The 21,755-nt window shown below is 43.8% G+C and overlaps 1 long non-coding RNA gene across 1 annotated transcript; it reads left to right on the plus strand.

Moving 5' to 3' along the window:
* The first annotated feature begins 173 nt into the window (after nucleotides 1-173).
* LOC136310568 (uncharacterized) lies at nucleotides 174-8,487 on the plus strand. The gene is made up of 4 exons (XR_010726587.1): nucleotides 174-324; nucleotides 6,326-6,425; nucleotides 7,338-7,378; nucleotides 8,442-8,487. It is a non-coding gene; the product is annotated as an uncharacterized lncRNA (long non-coding RNA).
* The last annotated feature ends 13,268 nt before the right edge of the window (nucleotides 8,488-21,755 follow it).

Raw genomic sequence — 21,755 nt, forward strand, 5'->3', positions numbered from 1 at the left:
TCACCTCAAACCCTAGGCAGCAGAGCATGTTTTAAACTTGTATTGGTACAGAAATCACATTAAACTAGTGACTTTCTATATTTCTTACTCCTGATGAAACTTCAAACTTACTGTTGCTTGTTAGCCTTTTCTGATCTATTGAGTTCTCATTTTCTCTTCTTTTTCAGAATATACCCTGTCTGTACTCGCCCTTTCTCTCTCAATTGATGCTTAATATTGTGCAAGTTGGAAAAAAATGCAATTTTCTTTCATTTGCACCACTTTTAATAGATAAATAAGAGCCAGTAAATCTCTTTAAAAGTGAGTCTTACACACAACTTACAGGTATGTGTTTCTATTTTTAATCGAAATTATTTTGGGATACTGTGACTAATCACTATTATTTTTTCCTGGCATTCCATATTTTTGTTGCAATGGGAATATTGAACCTGGTTTATTTTATCACAAATCAAATTGCTCACACTTTTCTGATGGCTTTCCATTGATATTACAAAGTTCGAGTTTTCTTTTCAAAATTCCTAAGTTTGCATTGTACATGTAAACAGAAAGTGCCGTTTGCTGTTTCATAATCTCACTAGTATTTAAGGTTTGTATACTTGACTCATGCGTTATTTTAGGAAACGTGGGTTTTTAACAATTTGTTGGTAGTAATAGAATGTCTTTTTCTGGATCACAGTTATAATTACTGATTAGGTTAAAAAATTAGCTTTACCTAGAAAATCTTGCATCCAGGCTGTAAACTAAATTTGTGTGTATAACCTCCCCTTATTTTAATTAATATAATTTTATTGGCAATTTCTGAAAAGATAATTCTAAACAAATAGGGTTTTTTTACTTAGTTTATTTGGCCCTACTGAAAGTGTATTTTTGGAAATAAGTTTAGCATTTTCTGAATTTGGGCTACAAAAATATTGCACACATGTATAGTTTTGAAAAAATACATTATTCTCCAATCTCTTTCATTATGTTGCTTCATATGCATAATTCAGTTTCTCAACACACTGCTGCTCAGCGCTCCATTCTCGGGGTATCACTGAAATGGGGACCCAATGTTTGCATGTCGCTGTAACAACTCCCATAAATCTGATGTAACATAGGTACTGAATTTCCTTTCGTTTTGAGATCTGTGAAGAATCTCCTATGTCTAATATTCCAGAGGATGATTTGTCTGATTTTTTCCCCTTAATTGAGATTTGGTTATGCATTTTTGGCAGGAATATTACAAAAGTGGTGCTTGTCCAGTTCATTACTAGAGGTCACATCTGTCATCTAGTGACTAGATCACCCACCTAAGAAAACAACCAAGATTTAGTTTCCTTGTATAATTTTTCAGAATGTATATTATATACCAAGATTTGGGCATACCAGTCTTTTTCAAGTGTAATCATCATGCAACTGGCTAGAAATTATAACATAATTTCATAGTGTATCACAATGGAATACCCATTACCACGTACAAAACAATTCCTTGATAAATCTTGTTAAATGTTTTAAGATGGTTAGGTTCAGATCCAAATTTGGAGAATCATGCCTTTTATTCCCTTTAGTTGGATAATTTATTCAACTTTGCATTCTTGATAAAATTTTTTTAGTTTTATTTTTGGGAGGAAATCCCAAATCTGCTGGACATGGTAGATGGCATGTTTCTGGTATTTAATATTTTATGCTGAGGTAGTTTTAAATGACTTGCAGTACACTGGTTTTACTAATTTGTTATAATATTTAGTGTTTCATATGCTTAGTCAACATTTAATTTTAACAGCATTTTATAATAAAATCATGATATCTTTATTTCATTACTGGAGTATTTGGTCTGAAGAGTAAAATGACATAAGTAATTTCATTAAGTTTTCTTCAACCTATTTTGCTAATTTGCACTAGTATTGCTATTAGGAAATCAGTACAGTTAGGATATAAAACAATAGCTAGGGCCTGGCATATAGAAATCCCAGGTTCGATTTCCAGCTGGGGCACAGAGGAGAAGTGCCCATCTGCTTCTCCAACCCTCCCCCTCTCCTTCCACTCTATCTCTCTCTTCCCCTCCCGCAGCCAAGGCTCCACAGGAGCAAATTGGCCCCCGGTGCTGAGGATGGCTCCATGGCCTCCACCTCAGGTGCTAGAATGACACTGGTTGCAACAGAGCAACGCCCCAGATGGGCAGAGCATCACCCCCTGGTGGGCATGCCGGTTGGATCCTGGTCAGGTGCATGCGGGAGTCTGTCTCTCTGCCTCCCCTCTTCTCAGTTCAGATAAATACAAAAAACATTTTAACTTTCCTAGCAATTGATTAAAATATATATTCAACCTACAAAATTTACTTGTAGTTTGAGGAAATAATCCCAGCAAATACAGCCTTTATAAGGTCTGTTTTAATTGCATTCACCTTTATACAATGTTTTATTTTTAATATTTTTATTGATTGATATTTAGAGGAAGGGAGAGTGAAAAATTGATTTCCACATACTGTACACTCATTGGTTGATTCTTGTATATGCCCTGATCATTGAACCGAAAGCTTTTGTGTATTGGGAAGATGCTCTAACAAGGGAGCCACCCCACCAGAGCTGTACCTTGTCCTTCCCTTTTAAACAGGCACTATTACATTCAGGTGTCCCCTTGAGTCTTTTTCACTGCATTGTTTTGAAATGATGCCCTTAGTTTTGTTGTTGCCATGGTGCTTCCATCTTTAAAAAGGTGTGACTGACTTTGATGACAATCAAGGTGGAGGACCACAATGTCTTCTATTTATGTGCATATCAGAGTAGGGTGATGACAGTCAACATTGAGCTCCTGAGTTGAAGTGGCTGCTGTGGTAGTTTTGCAGCTCCCCGACTTTCTGCTGAGGTCAGTAATTTTACTCTGCAGTTTTCTCGTCTCGGAAGTGGGGGCCAAAAAGGAGGAAAAGAACTTTGAAAAAGACTTCCTCAGTAGTAAGTTAACTATTCTGTCAAGACTAAAATGAGGGGCTGGCTCATCAAAGTGCCTTTTTTTCTCGGTATTTTTTCTGAATTTAGAAACGAGGTAGAGAGAGAGACTCCACATGTGTCTGACAGGAATCCACCCGGCATGCCCACCAGGGGGTGATGCTCTGCCCATCTGGTGTGTTGCTCCGTTGTGGTTGGAGCCATCCTCAGCGCCAGGGCCAACTTTGCTCCAATAGAGCCTTGGCTGCGGGAGGGGAAGAGAGAGAGAGAGAGAGGAAGGAAAGGGGGAGGAGTGGAGAAGCAGATGGGCACTTCTGTGTGCCCTGAATGGGAATCAACCTGGGACTTACACATTCCAGGCTGACACTCTAACACTGAACCAACCAACCAGGAAAGTGCCTTTCTTTCTGACTAGTCATCCTGTTGGTAATGTCAGCAGGTTTGATGTGAGCAGGTGATTCAGGTGGAATACATGCTTTGGTATAGAGAAAGGGAACAGTTGGCTGAGGGTTCCAAATGTTAAGAGAGTGCATGTAATTAGAAATGCATTTGTGGAATTAGCAATTGCAAATGTTGGATGGTATCAAGCAGAATGATGGTGAGAGTGTAAAATGTAAAAAGTTCTGTGTTTAGGAGTTTAGTATCCAGTGAGTTTACAGAATCTGCAGCCAAACCAAAGTATATCTTTTAATAGCCAGCCTTAAAAAGGACTGATGGCTGTTGATACGTAACTATGAAATAGTTTTGCAACGTGAATGCAAATAGGGTCGATCTGGGGACACCGAGAAGTCGTTCGAGTTAGCTCTGTGGCCAGACTGAAAAATAAATGTAGGCAAACACGGGGGCTGACGGTGTTAAGAACTGTGACAGAGCTGAGCACTGCCTGCCCAGGTGATGGTTGTAATCAGGAGAATTCACAACTAGAGGTTGCTTATTTGGATGATGGGACAAAATAGCAGAATGAGTTGATACGGTAATGGGTGGACAAACAGATGGTAGTGATGCCTGTCATAACAGAGAGATGGGTGGAATTCAGTACAGACCATTCCTAAATGGATGGTGTCACAAGTGGGTTGTTGGATGGGCACTTGTGTGGTCAGGATGATGTATGTGTGATTGTGTGACTGTGTTGGTGTGTAAGGATTAAAATCGAATGCTCCTATTGATACACTCAGAATGCAGATGAACAGGTTAATAGAAGGATGTCATACATGTGCATGAGTTGATGGATGTGTTCCTGCAAGTACAGGGGTAGCTTTATTCAGAGAAGGCTAATTCCTGAAGCTCAGTGACTTAATTTACAAAGATGTAATATTGTCCGGGGTATTAGAGGGCAGGCACCTCTGTTCACCGCAGTGACAAAGACCTGAATGTCAGAGAGATGGTCACCCTGCATGTGACATCCATCCCAACCTAAGGATTTAAGGTCCATTGCCCCTAGGGGAAAGCACATGGCCAGTATATCTGCAATGATTTTTTTTCTCTAGAAGTGTTATTTTTTTGTTTTTCCATGGGAAAGTAGAAAGGGGCATTCATGATGGGGCAAAAGTAGCAAAACAGTGTATTCTTGTATTTATTCTGTACGAAAAGCCATAAACCTGCTTTGGCCCCATCCTGGACTGAGCCATAGGTGTGTCTACTATAGTCTGTCTCTGGTTTTATGCACTGGGTTTATTATTTTTTTTTTTTACTACCCCGTTCTCTGTAGTAACAAAAGTAAGTCCACCGTCTCTCAGTGACACCCTGGGGTCTGGTCATGATGTGCAGTTGTTTGAGTATGGGGTCTCCATCTGTGCACCGCACTTTCCCCCAGCCTATGATTCTGGAGCCTAGGACAGGACCGCCCCAGTACAAACAACAAAATGTCCATTGTGGACAGCAAGGCTGTCGCCGGTGCCCTGTAGACATGGACAGAACACATTAGGCAGGAACTGTGAGAGCGCTCTTTGTAGGGGTGCAGGATGTTAGGGTGTCAGAGATGCTCACCTGTCCTTGCCTCTTCCTGTCCCAGCCTGGCCCTTGGGTACACTGTCCCTTCCACCATCATACTGCTCGGTTATTTTTAAGATAGCGGTGTGAGATGTATCCTCCAGAACAGCTGAAGGTTATTTCAACTCTTAGTCACAGAGTTTCATGTCTTCTTACAATGCGCTCAAACATGTAGAATGCCCAATGTGTGTCATGAACACACATCTTCACGGTTCTGCATCTCTTTTCTGCGGTGATCACACCATCGGGGTTGGGGGCGGAGAGGGAGAGGTTCACCGAAGGAGAGAAGACCCCAGGATAGGTTTGAGCAGAGGTTCTCCGGAGAACCAGCCATGGGGTCAAACCCACAGAGGTCTTATGACTGTGCAGTCGTTCTCATACAGAGGTAGGTAGGTTTTGATGTGACTGGTGACTTCAAACTGATGAATACGGATTGATATACTGCGTGCAAGAATTCATGGTGGGTGCATGTATAGAGCGGAGGAACGTAATGTATTGATGGTTTAAAACTTGGTTGTTGGAAGGATGGACGGTGGTGAGTGGAATGTTGTCCATGGTAGATTAAGTGGAGGTGGAGTTAAGAGTTAAATGAAGGGATACATGGTGGGATATTTAGAAGGCTAGAAAAGAGATGGCCAGGATCTTGATTTATGGAATTTAGGATATTACAGTAACGGGTGGATGGATGGAAAATTGGGTGAATGTTTGAATGGATGAAACTAAACTCTATAAGGTCCCGGCTGGATGCAAGGATAAAATAATGAATGCTTAAGAAAGAAAACAATGGGACATACGTATTAATGTACAGATGGAAGGGTTAATGTATGGATGGAAGGGTTCAATATGAAGTGAAAGTGTAGATGGTGAGATGCCTAGGTGTTCTACTTGGAGTGGATTGTAGAGTGGAATGTTGGATATGTACAGGCATAGGTATGTTTTGTTTTTAGCTCTATTGATGCAAATATGGCTGGCTGGCATGTAGGGACCAGTGCACAGATCAGCTACCATTGCAATTTTTTCCAGGTGGCTGGACAGATGAATGCATGCATAGACAGATTGATTTCAGAGGGATGGTACAGACATTTCGTCACTGGATAAGTAGATAACACTAATAAAGTCACATGTAAAGTTGAATGAAAAAGTAAAAGGACTTATTGAGGGATATATAGGCTAATTTGTTATTTATAAAATGAGAAAAGTTGACTGATAGGGTTCTCAAAATATTATAATGAAGAAAAACAACAAAGTCAAAACCAACTGTAGTGAGTTCACAAGAATAGTATTCTCTAATCATTTAAAAAAATATATTTTAACAATTAGGGGACTTTCCAGAAGGTTTATCAAAGAGCAAGCTGTATCTTGTATGGTATGTTGGTCACGTATCTATCACAATTTTCCCCTATTTTCCACAGTTTAAGGAGTGAGACCTCTTAGATGCTGACATTTCTGTATTGGTCCAAATTCTAGTACTTGTTTATCGTTTCTGTGGACTTAAATCTTCAAAAAATACTGGTAAGATTCAGTTACACGGTTTCCTGTTTATTTTTTGACCATTTTGATGTGGAGTCCAATTTTCTTTTCAGTGTTCTGAAATCTAAAACCATATGAATTCCATACAACATGAGATGAAGTGATAGACCATTAGATACCATAGACTGTATAAAAAGTTTCTTAGAGTTTGAGGTAGTGTTTGATACATAGATCATCCGGATTTGGGGGCAACCCTGTTTTTACCGTAGAATGGGATAAAATCTAGACAGAAAGTAATTTCTGTCTACTCAATTTTTAAATTTATTTAAATATTAAATGTTTTGAAGTGCATGAGTCTTTTTTTTTTTTTTTTTTTTTTTGTATTTTTCTGAAGTTGGAAATGGGGAGAGACAGTCAGACTCCCGCATGCGCCCGACCGGGATCCACCAGGCACGCCCACCAGGGGCGATGCTCTGCCCCTCCGGGGGGTCGCTCTGCTGCGACCAGAGCCACTTTAGCGCCTGGGGCAGAGACCAAGGAGCCATCCCCAGCGCCCGGGCCATCTTTGCTCCAATGGAGCCTTGGCTGCGGGAGGGGAAGGGAGAGACAGAGAGGAAGGAGAGGGGGAGGGGTGGAGAAGCAGATGGGCGCTTCTCCTATGTGCCCTGGCCGGGAATCAAACCTGGGTCCCCCGCACGCCAGGCCGACACTCTACCACTGAGCCAACTGGCCAGGGCTGCATGAGTCTTTAATGACAGCAGGAACTTGAATTTTATTTCTAGATGCCTAAGTTAGGGTATTGCTAATATTGATGTAGTAGATAGGCATTGATTGGGTCATGTTTCAATATGAGCTTGGTGTGGGAGTTGGTTCTTCATACCCTTTTGTTTGGTGAGTGACTGAAGATTGTTCAGATGTTTTCATGCATTCCTTTTTTTTCCTTTGTTTTACAAGCCTCTTCCGTAATAAGCAAGGACCAAAGATGTTGACTGCAGGTAAGACCATCAAGAGCTGTGTTCTGACTTTGAGGGGCCCCCTTGACTGGATGAGTGATGCGTTCAATTCTTGTATGAGTTATTTGATACTACGCTTCTGTTTTCATTCACCCTATTCAGTGGCTGATGGGATCATTTTGAGGTTACAGGTTTTAACTCAAGAATTTAGAGTTGTGTCTTATTGGTAAACAAGTCTTAATAAAACCACAAGATGAAAAAAAGGCTTTTTTTTATGAGTTAGGACCAGTAGAAAATGGTCCAAGCAGCGGGAGGAACAGATAGGTAGAGATTGTAAAAACGGGGTGTGGGGTTTTCAGAGCGATTTCCATAAAATATGATGTAATTTGCAGAGCATGTTCTTGATATGGTCTTCTATCATCATCATTTTTTTTTTTTATTAAGTGAAAGGCAGGTTGGCAGTTAGACTCCCGCATGCGCCCCACCGGGATCCACCCGGCATGCCCACCAGGGGGCGATGCTCTGCCCATCTGGGGCGTCACCATGTTGCGACCAGAGCCATTCTAGCGCCTGAGGCAGAGGCCACGGAGCCATCCTCAGCACCCGGGCCAACTTTGCTCCAATGGAGCCTTGGCTGCGGGAGGGGAAGAGAGAGACAGAGAGGAAGGAGAGGGGGAGGGGTGGAGAAGCAGATGGGCGCTTCTCCTGTGTGCCCTGGCTGGGAATCGAACCTGGGACTTCCACACACGGGGCCAATTCTCTACTGTTGAGCCTACTGGCCAGGGCTCTTTTTTTTTTTTTTAATTTTTTATCCCTGAGCTGAAATAGATATTACAAAAAGTTATACAGGCAATGGTGGTTTAAAGAACGCATCTGTGATTGAATAACATGGAAATAGTTAGGAATGGAAGGCAGGTGTTCGCATCGCCGCAGAAGGGCTGAGGAAGGAAAACGTGTGGGCGCAAAAAGCACCCTGGGCCCCGGGGGTCGTGCTCCACAGAGGAGCCACACCGTCCCTGACTTGCGCGTGACAGCCGTCTCTCAGGAGACCCGGCGAGGTGATCGACCTGTGCCCTTCCCTGTGCCATGTTTCCCTCTGTCCTAGGTGGTGAACATCTGGATGACATTCTCAAGCATAGATACCTTCTGACTCCACCCACAGCCGCGCCCAGAGGCGGGCTCCGTGTCTCCCTCTGGACAGCTGGGGGCATCTTTGTCCCTCAGAAGGGCTTGACCTTCACACCTGTCCCCTTGGGAGGAGAACTGGCCTCGCTTTGGGGCAAGTAATTGCCTGGAATGTTGTTTCGTCCCTCTTGCTCTGAGCACGCGATGCGATTTCTTGCTACTGCTTTTATTGACCCCCTTGTGCATTGTTTAAACCATGTTTTAATTTACAAATGGAAGTGAGGGATAGCTGCGGTCAGTGTAAGTATGCAACCCAAGGGTAAGAGCCAGGCTTTCTCATAAGCAGAGTGCCTCTCACGGGCAATGTTTTGCTAGCAGATGTCACAGGCCCACGGTTCTTAGGTAGGATCCTGAGCTCAGATCCTCTTAGGACATTTTGTGTGACCTGCAGTAAACTATTGGTAAGTTTCCCTTATTAGCGAACCTTATTAGTAGACTTGGCTGCCCTCACAACGTGGGCTGTATGACGGGGAGAGAGCCCAGCCTTTGCACTGACAATCTGAGCCGTGGTGACTCCATCTTGCAGAACACAGGTTCCCTGGAGTGAAACATGCCAGATCCCAAAGAGATTTTTTTTTTCATTGTTCTCTCCACTGCCTGGATCTCCATGTTTTGTCTGCTGCACCTCTGTGGGTTTAAGCGAGACAGCTGAGTTTGTTGTTGAAATTGTCTATTTCTGGAATGTAAAAAAGTCCTGTATCACCAGGGAGCAACTAACTGCATTGCCCAGCGGGTCTCTCAATAGACCAGCTTGACACCGAGGTGTATTGAAGTGGGGCCATCAGGAATGAATGGGTTGTTCAATTTAAAGCCACCTGGGGTTGTTCATCCTCCATCTCCCGTTTCTAACCAACTCCCTAGGGTGACAACAGCGAACCCATTTGTGGTGTAGTGGTCCACGACTTTTCTGAGCCGCTACAAATTTACACCGCATTTGTGACTGTTGTTTTGCAACTCTGTGTGTTTGTAATGAATCATGGACACGTATTTCCGAACAAGACGGCTTACCTACAGACTTTTCACTGGATGTAAAGCGTGTATTCTAACGGGCGCATCCGTTTCTCTGTCTCAGAAAGGCAGGGTAACTCTGCTCTCGTTGGCGCATATAAGGTATATAATTCTGTATCTGCCATGGCAGCTGTGCTCCTAATTCTATAAAATGGATTTCCTGACGTTGCATTGTGGGGTCATGAGCTCTGCACCCTTCTGATCCCCTGTCAGTTTGGTCGTATTGCCCTTGAAACCTTCCCGAGGCTGGCGCGCAGCAGCGGTGGAACGGCAACGCTGGTTTTCACGAGAACTTGTACACGGTGGATGTTAACCGATTCTTGACGTTTTCAGCCAATCTGATAGGTGAAAAGACTCAAGTTGAAGCAGCACATGGCCCTGGATAGAACAGCCCTTACAGTGATGGGCGATGGATGGACAAACACAGTACTAGTTAGTCCCACCTATCCCTCCAAGCACAAGGGTCAACCCTGGTGGTCAGACGTAGAAACCTAGGGACCTTTTCAAAGCCCGAAGCTTCTTGGAGGTTTATCGACTTCCTGCGTCTATCGGATGACCCGTGTTGACCTCTTTGACTTGACATTTTGGTAGTGATTTTAAGACTTGGAGTTTCAAGTACCCTGCAGAGAACCCGTATACTCCTCACCCAGGCTCTTTGGCCGTGTTCTCTTTCTCTCCCTGTCCCCTCCCTCTGTCCTCCTCACACCTTCTTCCTGGCCCCTTGCAATTGTCTTTACCTCATGAAGGATTTGTAAGCTTCAGCTGTTGTGCCTCCTCAACCCGCAACACTTAAATATCCCCCGAGATAATTCTAGAGCAGGGGTAGGTAGTCAACCTTTTTTTATCCCTACCCACCCACTTCTGTATTTCTGTTAGTTGTAAAATTTTCTAACCGCCCACCGGTTCCACAGTCATGGTGATTTATAAAGTAGGGAAGTCACTTTACTTTATAAAATTGATAAAGCAGAGTGACAGCAAGTTAAAGCATATAATGACAATTACTTTCCAAGTACTTTATGTCAGATTTTCGCTAAGTTTGGCAGAATAAATCTTTATAAAACAACTTACTATAGTTAAATCTATCTTTCTATTTATACTTTGCATACATAGAAATTACATTAGTTAATTGAATTATTAGTGGGATCCCTGAGGCTGATGCTGGGGAACTAACTATTGAATATCTGGTTCAATTTTTGTGAGGAACAAACGAAGGTCTGCCCTTTCGGAAATATTCAGGCAGTTTCTTTCTTTCGTCATAATATGATTAACAGCCCTAAATCCTGATTCCACAAGATATGAGGTAGGGAAAGGTATCAATAAACTGAATACCATTTTCCGCATATTTGGATATAAGACTGGCATTTTTTTATTTTGTCATAGGTTTTCATATCCACCACTGTCGAATTTATGTTTACTTTCTTCATCATATCTAATTTCTAAGAGTTCTTCTTGGCAAGTTGTATCAGCCTCTTCAATATTTGCGGTAAAAGGATTTTTCATCCAGTCATATACCTTCAATTTCAACATATCTTCAAATCATTTTTCTGTGTCCAATTTAAGTTCGTTGAGGTGGCTACTGAATCTGTCAATATCCTCTGGAGTTACATCATCTTTTATAATGATAATTGAGGAAACTGATGAAATTCTCTCTTCAATAGATTAGGATGAAGTAGTTCAAGTTTGTCAATAAATAATAGCACAATACTTTGGCAACCTATAAGAAGTTATTAGCTCCTTGAAGCTGCAAATTGACATCGTTAAATCTCTTGAAAATATCTGCCAAGTAAAAGGCATAATTCTTTACTGTTTTTAACTGTTGACACAGATTGGTCTCACTATTACTTTCGAAAAATTGTATGACACTATCATATAATGCTACAAATCTAGCCAAAGATGTACCCTTTGACAGCCACCGAACTTCTGTGTGCAAAAGTAACTTAATAAAATCTTCATTATTGTCCTGGCAAAGCTGCCAAAACATTCTATCACTCTTTGCATTGGATTTGATCTTGTTTACTGCTCGAATTATTATAGTTAATGACAAATGGAGACTTGTACTTAGAGATGTTTTCCTACAAGATGTTGTCTGTGCACCACACAATGAATACATAAAACATTTGGCACTTCCTGCTTCAAATAAGCAATAGATCCACAATAGCGACCTACCATTGATGGTGTTCCATCAGTAGCACATGCAACAATATTATTCAAAGGAATATTAATTTTTGTAAAGTATGTTCTCACAGTATTAAATATAGATAATCCTTTTGCATCTGTGATGAGATTTATTGCAAATAGCATTTCTTCTCATAATATATTATTTTCATCAGAGTAGCGTACATATGCCATCAATAAAGCATCATTATCTGCAATGGTAGATTCATGGAAAATGAAGAGTTTTGGAGAATACTTCTAAGTTTGTTTTCAACATTAACTGCCATTTCATCAATTTGTCACTTTACTGAGCTATCGCTTAGGGCGTTTATAAAATTTGAGGTATATCAGCTTTATTGTTGAGATAAATTCTTTTATAGAGGATATTATTAGTTTCTCTAATATTACAGCTTTTTACCACTTTTTGCAATTATTTGTGAATTGCGATAAGTGGCAATTAATCCATCTTCGTTCGTTGTATGTTGTTTCTTAAATGATGCAACGACAGTTGAACGATTTTGAAATTTTTTATATATTTCCTGAAAATATTCAATGGGTTTGTCCTTGTCATTTGGATGCTTTGTAGAAAGATGTTCTCACAATTAACTTGGCTTCATTGCCTCATTGGATAATGTTTTATGGCACAATAAACACATTGGGTGTTGTTTATTTGCAACAGATTCTATGAAACCCATCTTCAGATACTCTGGGGAATAGCCACGTGTGTGTTTTTTTTTTTTTTGTTTTGTTTTTGAGACAAGGGCTGGCGATATTTCACAATATTTTGTTTGAAGCTGTAAGCACGTGCTTGCTCTCAGAAATCTAACTTATGTACTGACTTTAGTTTCGATTATGTAATGATTTAGCTTCACATACGTGAACAAAACTTAGGCGCTTGAAGTCTGTTGCCTGGTCGCGATGTTACCAGTGTCGTGGTTGAGCGAGAGTTTGTCGAGACGAGACTGAGTTATTGAGTATCCGTGGTGGTGCGTTTTATAAAATTTTATGTGGCGGGTGTTGGCCAATGGCATCACTTCTTTGCGATCGGGGTGAAGTAGCGAAACATCGGCTAGTTTTGGCAGTCCAAGAGGGGGTTCCTAGAATGTCACCCTATTACCCTAAAATCCGGGAATCAAGACGAAAACGTGAGTGAATTGGTGTCTCCATTGTTTGGCAGTTTCTGTTGTAGAAAGAAGCGTCAAACCATGGAGTTCTTTGTCTATGGGGTAATAAAACGACGAACTAGTTTTTGGGCGACAGTAGCGGTCATAAACTGCCCGCCGGATCAGGGAGCAGGTGCGGACCCGGGGTCAGGTACCTGGCCGCTCACAGATGCGGGCCAGGTGGTCACGAAAGAGGTCAGGTGTGGTCCCAACACAAGTGCCCTGTAACAGAGTCTGACCGCTGCCCTGATCTTGACTGGTCAACAGTAAGTCGATTAGTATGGAATTGAAGCGCTGTTTGGTTGCTCCACTAGCGCCCACCATGAAAGCTGGAATGCCCACTAGTGGGCGGGAGGGGACCAGGTTGGCCACCACTAGGGACCAGGTTGGCCACCACTGCTCTAGACTTAGACACGTCATGCGTCATCAAGAGTCAAGAGGTCCTTAAACATGTTTTCCCTCTGGTAATCTCTCAACTCGTGTTTTCTGGGGAAGAGCCTCCTCACTTCGTGCTTGGGGCAAAAAATCTCCTCCCTAGGAAATGGCTATGTTTGATTCCTAATGACCGTATCAACTGCTTGGGTTTTGGTTTTTTAAAAATGTCCAGATTTGGACGCCTCCAGGGCTGAACGTTTTTTGTGTGTGGACGTCCTAACACAAGTCAGGTAGGACCCAGGTCAGTCCCGATGAGTTAGCAACACTGGAGCTCAGGAGGCAAGTCTCGCGGCTGTTTTGGTCATTGGGCGGAAGGTGTTCGTTGTACGCTGGTTGGATGACCTGGAAGTGTGGAGAATCACTGAGCATTGGGGAGTATTTTTGAAGATGTTGTCCATGCTTTTTAATCAACTACCGAGCCCTTCTGAGGAGATGAGACTAGAACACCCATAGGAGGATTGGGGTCCCCCACGTCTGAGTGTCACCGTCAACTGGGCTGGGGAGGGCTGTGTTCCTCAGAATGTGTGGCAAGAAAGACAACAGTGCTTCCCTTTCTTGTGTCCATCTTCAATGTATGGATTGAGATGTTGACTCTGAAGGTTGAAATATGACCGAGGGCTATGACAGTGGGAGGGGAGGTGGAGATGGGAGACTGAGATACTTACTTTGGGTTCATCAGGGGGAGGCTGCTGTCCCTTGTGGCTGTGGGAAGCATCCGATCTAGAGATGGGCTCTCTGTAGGGGCAGGAATAGAGCCACCTGAGGACTAGCCTCTCGACATAGAGGAAGATCTGTTACAGGAGATTGTCACACGTGACCAGAGTCATTGAGTGGAAACCAGGGGACCCAGGTGGCTTTCGCCTTGGTGTCTAGAGGCGCGGTTCAGTTTGGACGTGAAGAAAGAGCATATGATGGATTTGAAGTGGGAGCGCTGTCTGGAGAGGGGAGGGGAAAGGGTACTTGTTATGTTTCTGAGTGGCAAGAACAAATCAGAGCCCTCTGAGTTGGCCCCGGGAGGATGTCACCCAGGCCCGCCGGACACAGACCCAGGCTGCGCTCATGTGAGGTGCTCACAGCAATAATGAAATGAAGACGCACCTCTACGGTCCCATGTGAGAGCTGGTGGTCTTCCCTGTCCCCATGGTCACCGTCGGGGTCCCCACTCACATGGCATCTGTCTGCTCCTGTGTTCCTAGGCCCTGGCGGAATTCCTCATGGAGGCCCCGTTGGGGAAGGAGCGAAGGAAGGAAAGGGGCAGGGGGCCCAGGGGGTGCAGCCCAGTGGCCGGCACAGAGGTGGCATTGGGCAGCAAGGTAGACGGGCCAGGCTGCTGTCTGCCAAGCCTCCACTCACTCCAGGGTCTACTTCCGGGGACCCAGCAAAGGTCAGCCGACATCACTCGAGTCAAGGAGGCCGGGTGAAAAGTGACCTTCCCCGGTCGCATCTGGGACACTTCCCATCACTCACTCACTCACTGTGCGATGTCATCCCCTGACTGACGGTTTAGAAACAGATCCGGAGATTTTTTTTCTGCTCATGCCTTTTGGTGATAGCCACCGTGGCTCTTATTGATCTTTTTAAAATTAAAGTGATGGGGGTGGCACGGACGAAGAAGCTCTGTGAATTGTTCAGCACGGACCGTTCCCGCCCGTGACAAGTCATCTGTGTGTGTACTGCATGATGTGCCTGCCACCCTTGAGCTTAGATTGTGCTTGATGTCTCTTCAGCTGCACGGTGCTGTTCTGTGTCTGTGTGTGTCCGTGTGTCCGTGTCCGTGTGTGTGTGTGTGTGTGTGTGTGTGTGTGTTGAGTAGACTAGAATTAACGAGCTCCTCTGACAGGAATGTTTTCCTATTCGTGTTTACCTTGGCAAACCTAGCACCTACGTAGCCCATATACACTTTAATAGCTGCATTGACGAAGCTACTTACTTCCGTGTGTGAGTGAGTGAGAGAGAGAGGTCGATGAATTAGCCAAACAAAGGGCAAGCTTGGTAAGAGTTGACTGACTGGGACCCAGCAGGAGGCTGGGTGGGAGCTTCTGGGTAGGGGTCCCCCCCCCCGGCCGGGATGGAGGAAACAGCACAGGTTCTGTGGACCCTGCATGCTGAGCTGGGGTGCACAGATAGGGACCAGGTAAGAGGTGAGGAGGGAGGTCACGGGGGGACCATTGGTCTTTGCAGACTGGCCCCGTTCAGCCTGTGTGTGCCGGAAGCCAGCTTGCCTTTGATCTGCCCGGCTAGTTTCATCACTAGCGTAATGCCCTTAAAGCTTCATTTGATCCCAAACGATAAGATTTCCTTCCTCCGAGTGGTTGTGTGTGAGCATGCGTGTGCCCTGTTTTCGTCCTCCATTGACCTGTTGGTGGACACTTAGACTCTGTCCCTGTCCCTCGGCTGTGGGGAATCGTGCTTCTGTTAACAGGGCAGGATTCGTATCTCTGTATCTCTTTGAGGTTAGTTTGTTTCCTTTGGGCATACATCCAGAAATGACTGCTGCATGCGATGGTAGTTCCACTTTTAATTTATTTTATTTTATTTTATTTTTTTGTATTTTTCCAAAGTTAGAAGCGGAGAGGTAGAGAGACAGACTCCCGTATGCGCCCGACCAGGATCCACCCGGCACGCCCACCAGGGGGCGATGCTCTGCCCCTCCGGGGCGTCGCCATGTTGCAACCAGAGCCACTCTAGCGCCTGGGGCAGAGGCCATAGAGCCATCCCCAGTGCCCGGGCCATCTTTGCTCCAGTGGAGCCTTGGCTGCAGGAGGGGAAGAGAGAGACAGAGAGGAAGGAGAGGGGGTGCCTCTCTTGTGTGCCCTGGCCGGGAATTGAAAAGGGCCAGTTCCGTTTTAATTTTGCAAGGAAACTTCACACTGTCTTCCCTCCCAGCTGTACCCGTGTAGGTTCCCACCAGTGGCATGCAGGGATCTCCTCTTCCCTGTCCTCTGACCAGCATGTGCCATCTCTGGTCGCCTTTGATAAGAGACATTCTCACAGGTGTGACCTGACAGTTCACTGTGCTCTGGATTTGAATTTCCCTCATGATTAATTATGGTGGGCACCTTTTTTTTTTTTTTTGCTTTATTATTTTTAAATTAAATTTAGATCTTAAGTTTAATGGGGTGACATTGAGCAATAAGAGTACCTAGGTTTCAGGTCAACATCTTCTATAGCGTTTGACCAGGCGGATTGCATTGTGTGCCCGTCACCCAAAGTCACATCATTTTCCGTCACCGTATATATCTGTCCCTCCCTCCTCACCTCCTGCTGGTGGGCAGCGTGTTCAGTCCCTGTTGGCCTTTATGTCTCTCTTTGAAAAAAAGTATCCACTTTGGTCTTTGTTCCTGGGCACTTTCAAAATTGGGTTATTTGTTTTTTGTTTTCCTTATTATGTTGAGTTCCTTGTGTCTTTTGGATCAGATAAGTGGTTTACAAATATTTTCTTCTGAACTTATTTATTCTAAAAAAATTTTTTTGGTGGTGTCCTGAAGTTTCCTGCCCACAGTCATTGTACCACAGAATGACAGTTCACTCTCAACAGTAGACCACATAGATGATGGCGCTGACAAATTTCTCTCATGGAGTGATGATGTCATAGCTGCCATGATGTCATAGTATAGCATATTACTCAGGTGTATATATAGATATAGATATAGATATATAGATATAGATATATATAGATATACCCATTTCTTTTTTCTTTTTTTTTTTTTTTTACAGAGACAGAGAGAGAGTCAGAGAGAGGGATAGACAGGGACAGACGGACAGGAACGAAGAGATGAGAAGCATCAATCATCAGTTTCTCGTTGCACATTGAGACACCTTAGTTGTTCGTTGATTGCTTTCTCATATGTGCCTTGACCGCGGGTCTTCAACAGACCTAGTGACCCCTTGCTGGAGCCAGCGACCTTGGGTCCACGCTGGTGAGCTTTTGCTCAAACCAGATGAGCCCGCGCTCAAGCTGGTGACCTCGGGGTCTCGAACCTGGGTCCTCGGCATCCCAGTCCGACGCTCCATCCACTGCGCCACCGCCTGGTCAGGCTCTATAGATAGATATAAAGGATAGCACAGATTACTGCTGTAGTAGGTCATGCCATTGAAGGGTTTCGGCCTTTCACTTTGAGTGGGATGTTTGCTGTCAGCTTGTATGTGGTGTTGGTACTACCATCCCCTGCTCCCACTTTGCTAAGAGTGTTCTATCCTAAATGGATGCTGTATTTTTCGTCAAGTGCCTTTTCGGCATCCATTGGGATTGTTATGTTGCTTTCATCTTCGCTTGGTCAGTGTGGTGTGTCTCGTGTCGATGTCAAATCATCCGTGAATGAATCCCACGTGCTCGTGGTGTATATAATCCTTTTAATCGGTTGTTGAATTTGGTTTGCTGATATTTTGTTGAGGTTTTCACGCCTGTGTTCATTAGGGATACCGGCCTGTAATTTCATCTTCTTGTGTTGTCCTTGTTTGGTTTTTGAATCTGGATAATGCTGGCTTTCCAGAACGAGTTTGGAAGCATTCCATTCAAAAGGTTGGTAATTATTACATTGTTTTTGTAGAATTTATCGGTGAAACCATCTATCCTTAGAACTTCTTTGTCGGGCAGTTTTTTGGTGGCTGTCTCAGTCACCCTGTATATAGTAATCAATCTGTAGATTTAGAGTTTCAATTCAGTCTTGGTAGGTAGGTAGGTAGGTAGGTAGGTAGGTAGATTGTCTATTTCTAGGGATTTATCCATTTTTCCTAGATTGTGAAATTTGTTGTTGTATACTGATTCATACTATAGTATAATGTACCTCAAAATAATCTTTAAAACAGTAGTGGACCACCTATACAGCGATGGTTCCACAAGAAGACAGCAGAAAGATTCCTGTTGTCTTGTGACCCAGTAGCCGTCTTAAGGTTGTAGCACAACATATTCCTGTTTTGTGGCCGTCTCAGTCTATAAATCGTAGCACTAGCAGCTGGAAATATCTGGGAGCCCTCACCTGGGACCAGGTGAGCTTCCCAAAGGACATCACCCGTTGGTAAACTAGCGTGGCAGCTGGAGGGAACCCTGTGGTTCTCATGAGCATGCACGATGCCCCAAATGATCTGTTATCCAAGCCAAGCAAGACCTAAAACAAAGGAGCCTTGGTGTGAGGGGTGGGGGGAGGTAGGCTGGCTCTTCATCTAGAACTTGGCCGGGCAACATCTTCCTGCCAGGTAGGCTTTGTTGCAGGGGGTGCCTCCACAAACAAACAGCGTACGTCAGTAAATGTGTGTATCCATCACCCATTGAATCTGAACAAAGTAAACAAACCAGCAGACCGGAAACGGATTCAGAGAGACAGAGGACATTGTGATGGTTGCCAGAGGGGAGGTAGTTTGGGGGGGGGGGACAGGTGGAAAAACTGAAGGGATTAGGAGATACCGACTGGTTGTTACAGAACAGTGACAGGGACGTAAAGTACAGCACCGGGGAAGAGAGTCAATAAAGAGTCTGACAACTCCGCATGGTGCCAGATGGGCAGGTGAGATCTATTGGGATGGTCGCTGAGTGAGTTCGAGTTAGATGGTGTCTGACCCCTGGGTTGTACACCGGAAAAACGCACGTGATACTGCATGCCCGCAGTCAAGGGAAAATGAAGAAAAATGATTTTTAAAAAGAAGGAAGCATATGTCAGGCAGTTGCATTACAGAAGGAAGAGCCGGCGGTCAAGACTGACACGACAATGATCTGTCTGTGGTACGGCTGGTGCACACATTCCGACGGACCTCCCGGTCCAGACGGGCGTAGAGCATCCAGTCTCAGATTTCTCAGCCCATAGCCTCCTGGTCGAGGGGCACGTGACCGTGGTCCCTGGTAACCCTTTGTGGTTATATCCAGTGTTCTGTCTCTCTGCCATTTTATTTGATGTAATTTTATTTGAATCTACTCTCTTTTTTCTTGATAGGTGTATGTAAAAGATTTTCTGTTTTTGGTTATCTTTTCAAAAACAAAAAAACTAGCTCTTAATTCTATTTATATTTTTTCCCCTGTTGTCTTGTTAGTGTCTTTTACTTATTTCCTTTTCTAACCTTTGTTACTTTATTTCTTCTGTTGACTTTGGGATTCATTTGTCTTTTTTTTTTTTTTTTTTAGTTTCTTGAGGTGTACAGAGTTTGAGAGATTTTTTTCTTAACATTTATTATAATAAATTTTTGTTTAGAACTATTTTTGGTGCATCTCATAAATTTTGGTTATGGTATGTATTTATTTTGTCTCAAGATTATTTTATTTTATTTTATTATTATTTTTTATTTTTTCAAAGCTGGAAACAGGGAGGCAGTCAGACTCCCCCGCATGCGCCCGACCGGGATCCACCTGGCACGCCCACCAGGGGACGATGCTCTGCCCATCTGGGGCGTTGCTCTGTTGTAACCAGAACCATTCTAGTGCCTGAGGCAGAGGCCACGGAGCCATCCCCAGTGCCCGGGCCATCTTTGCTCCAGTGGAGCCTTGGCTGTGGGAGGGGAAGAGAGAGACAGAGAGGAAGGAGAGGGGGAGGGGTGGAGAAGCAGATGGGTGCTTCTCCTGTGTGCCCTGGAGAATCGAACCCGGGACCCCTGCACGCCAGGCCGACGCTCTACCACTGAGCCAACTGGCCAGGGCCTTTGCTTATTTTTTATCCATGTAGATACTCTATCTTTTGACTGTAGATATTATTCCATTTATATTTAAAGTAATTATGGATACTTTTGAATTTACTAAATGCAATTTTTAAAATTGTTTTTCCTGTGTGCTTTGTATTCCTTTATTTCTTTTCTCCTCTTCTGCTCTGCTCTTTCATGAGCAGGTGATTTTCTGCTTTGATGCCCAGCTTTTATTTTATGTGTATATAGTCTAAGCTTTTGCTTTGTGGTTAACCTGAGGCTTGCCTAAAATAGCTTTTATGCAGATCAAGTCTATTTTAAGTTGATAATCGCTTCAAACGCATACCAGTGCTCCTCTGCCACAGCATGCTGTTTTTGATTTCATGATTGGCCTCCCATTTATATACATTGTGTACTCATGAACACATGATTGTTATCTTAGTTTTTTTTTTTTTACATTTTTATACCTCTTCTTGTGATAGGTCATTTACGCCATTACCTCAGAGTGTTCTGAATTAACTATATATTTCCCTTTCTTAGTGAGTTTTATACTTTGGTGTGTTTTTCTTTTAAGAAATATGGTGGGGTTTTTTGTTTTTTTTTTCATTTCTACCTGGGAGATGACCTCAACCATTTGTTATAAGGGTGGTCTCTGAGTAACGGTCTCCCTGGAAAACCTTTCTGTCTGTCTCTTTTCATTTTGAAAATTTGATTTGCTAGGTAGAGTAGCCTTGGCTGGCAGTGCCCCCTGCTCCTCCCTACCCCCCACCCACCCACCCACCCTGTGCTTTGAATATATCAGCATCCCCCTCACTTACTGTCATGCAATGCTTTGGCTGAAAAATTTGCTGCTGCTGACCTTAACAAGTTATTTGCTTCTGCTGCTTTGAAGCTCTTTCCTAGTCTTTAAAGTTTGGACTGTTAAATTATTCTATGTCTTTCTTGGTGCTAGTGCCTTGGGATTCCTCTTCTCGGTATCCTTTGGGACTCTTGCAAATGAATATAAGGTTCTTAACCTTATTAAGAGGGAAATCTGTAGCCAATTTGTAAATAGGCCTTCTGCCCCCGTGTCTCTATCTCTTCTCCTTCTTGGGGACTCGGTAATTCCTACATGAGTAAGTTTGACGGGTGCCCCATACATCCCTTAAGCTGTTTTCGCGTTCTGGTTTTCTTTGCCTTGATCGGATTGGAAGACCTCCACTGCCCTGTCCCTCACTTTCGACTGCTGTCAAACCCCTCTGTTGACTATTTCTTGTTCAAGTAATTGTCTTCTCCAGTTCTGTGACTTCTGTCTGGCACTTAAGATAGTCTATCTGGGTTGCTATTCTCCTTTTGTTTAGGCATGGCTCTTCTGACCCCTGTGAGCATCGTTAGGGATATTATTTTACACCCTTATCAGCTAAGTCATTTATCTCTACTTGATTCACATCTGTTTCCGGGTGGTGGTCTTTTGTGTGGGACATACTCCTTCATTTTCCTTGGCTTTCTGTGTTGTTTCTGTGCAGGAGGTAACACGGCCGCCCCTCCCCCCAGTCTTGGCAGAATCATCTTACATAGGAGACGAACCTTGCTTTTTCTTGTCGCTTGACTTTGTTTTGTTATAAAATGTCTCTATCTCTGGTATGCCATTGTTTTGAAGTCTACTTTATCTGAAATTAATATAGCCACTCTAGCCCTCCTATACTTTCCTTTTTTTTGGTATTTTTTCTGAAGTGAGAAGCTGGGAGGCAGACAGACAGACTCCCGCATGCGCCCGACCGGGATCCACCGGCACGCCCACCAGGAGGTGATGCTCTGCCCATCTGGGGCGTCACTCTGTTGCAACCAGAGCCATTCTAGTGCCTGAGGCAGAGACTATGGAGGCATCC

Source organism: Saccopteryx bilineata, chromosome 7 (genome assembly GCF_036850765.1).
Source record: "Saccopteryx bilineata isolate mSacBil1 chromosome 7, mSacBil1_pri_phased_curated, whole genome shotgun sequence".
In the NCBI taxonomy this organism is placed as follows: Eukaryota; Metazoa; Chordata; class Mammalia; order Chiroptera; family Emballonuridae; genus Saccopteryx; species Saccopteryx bilineata.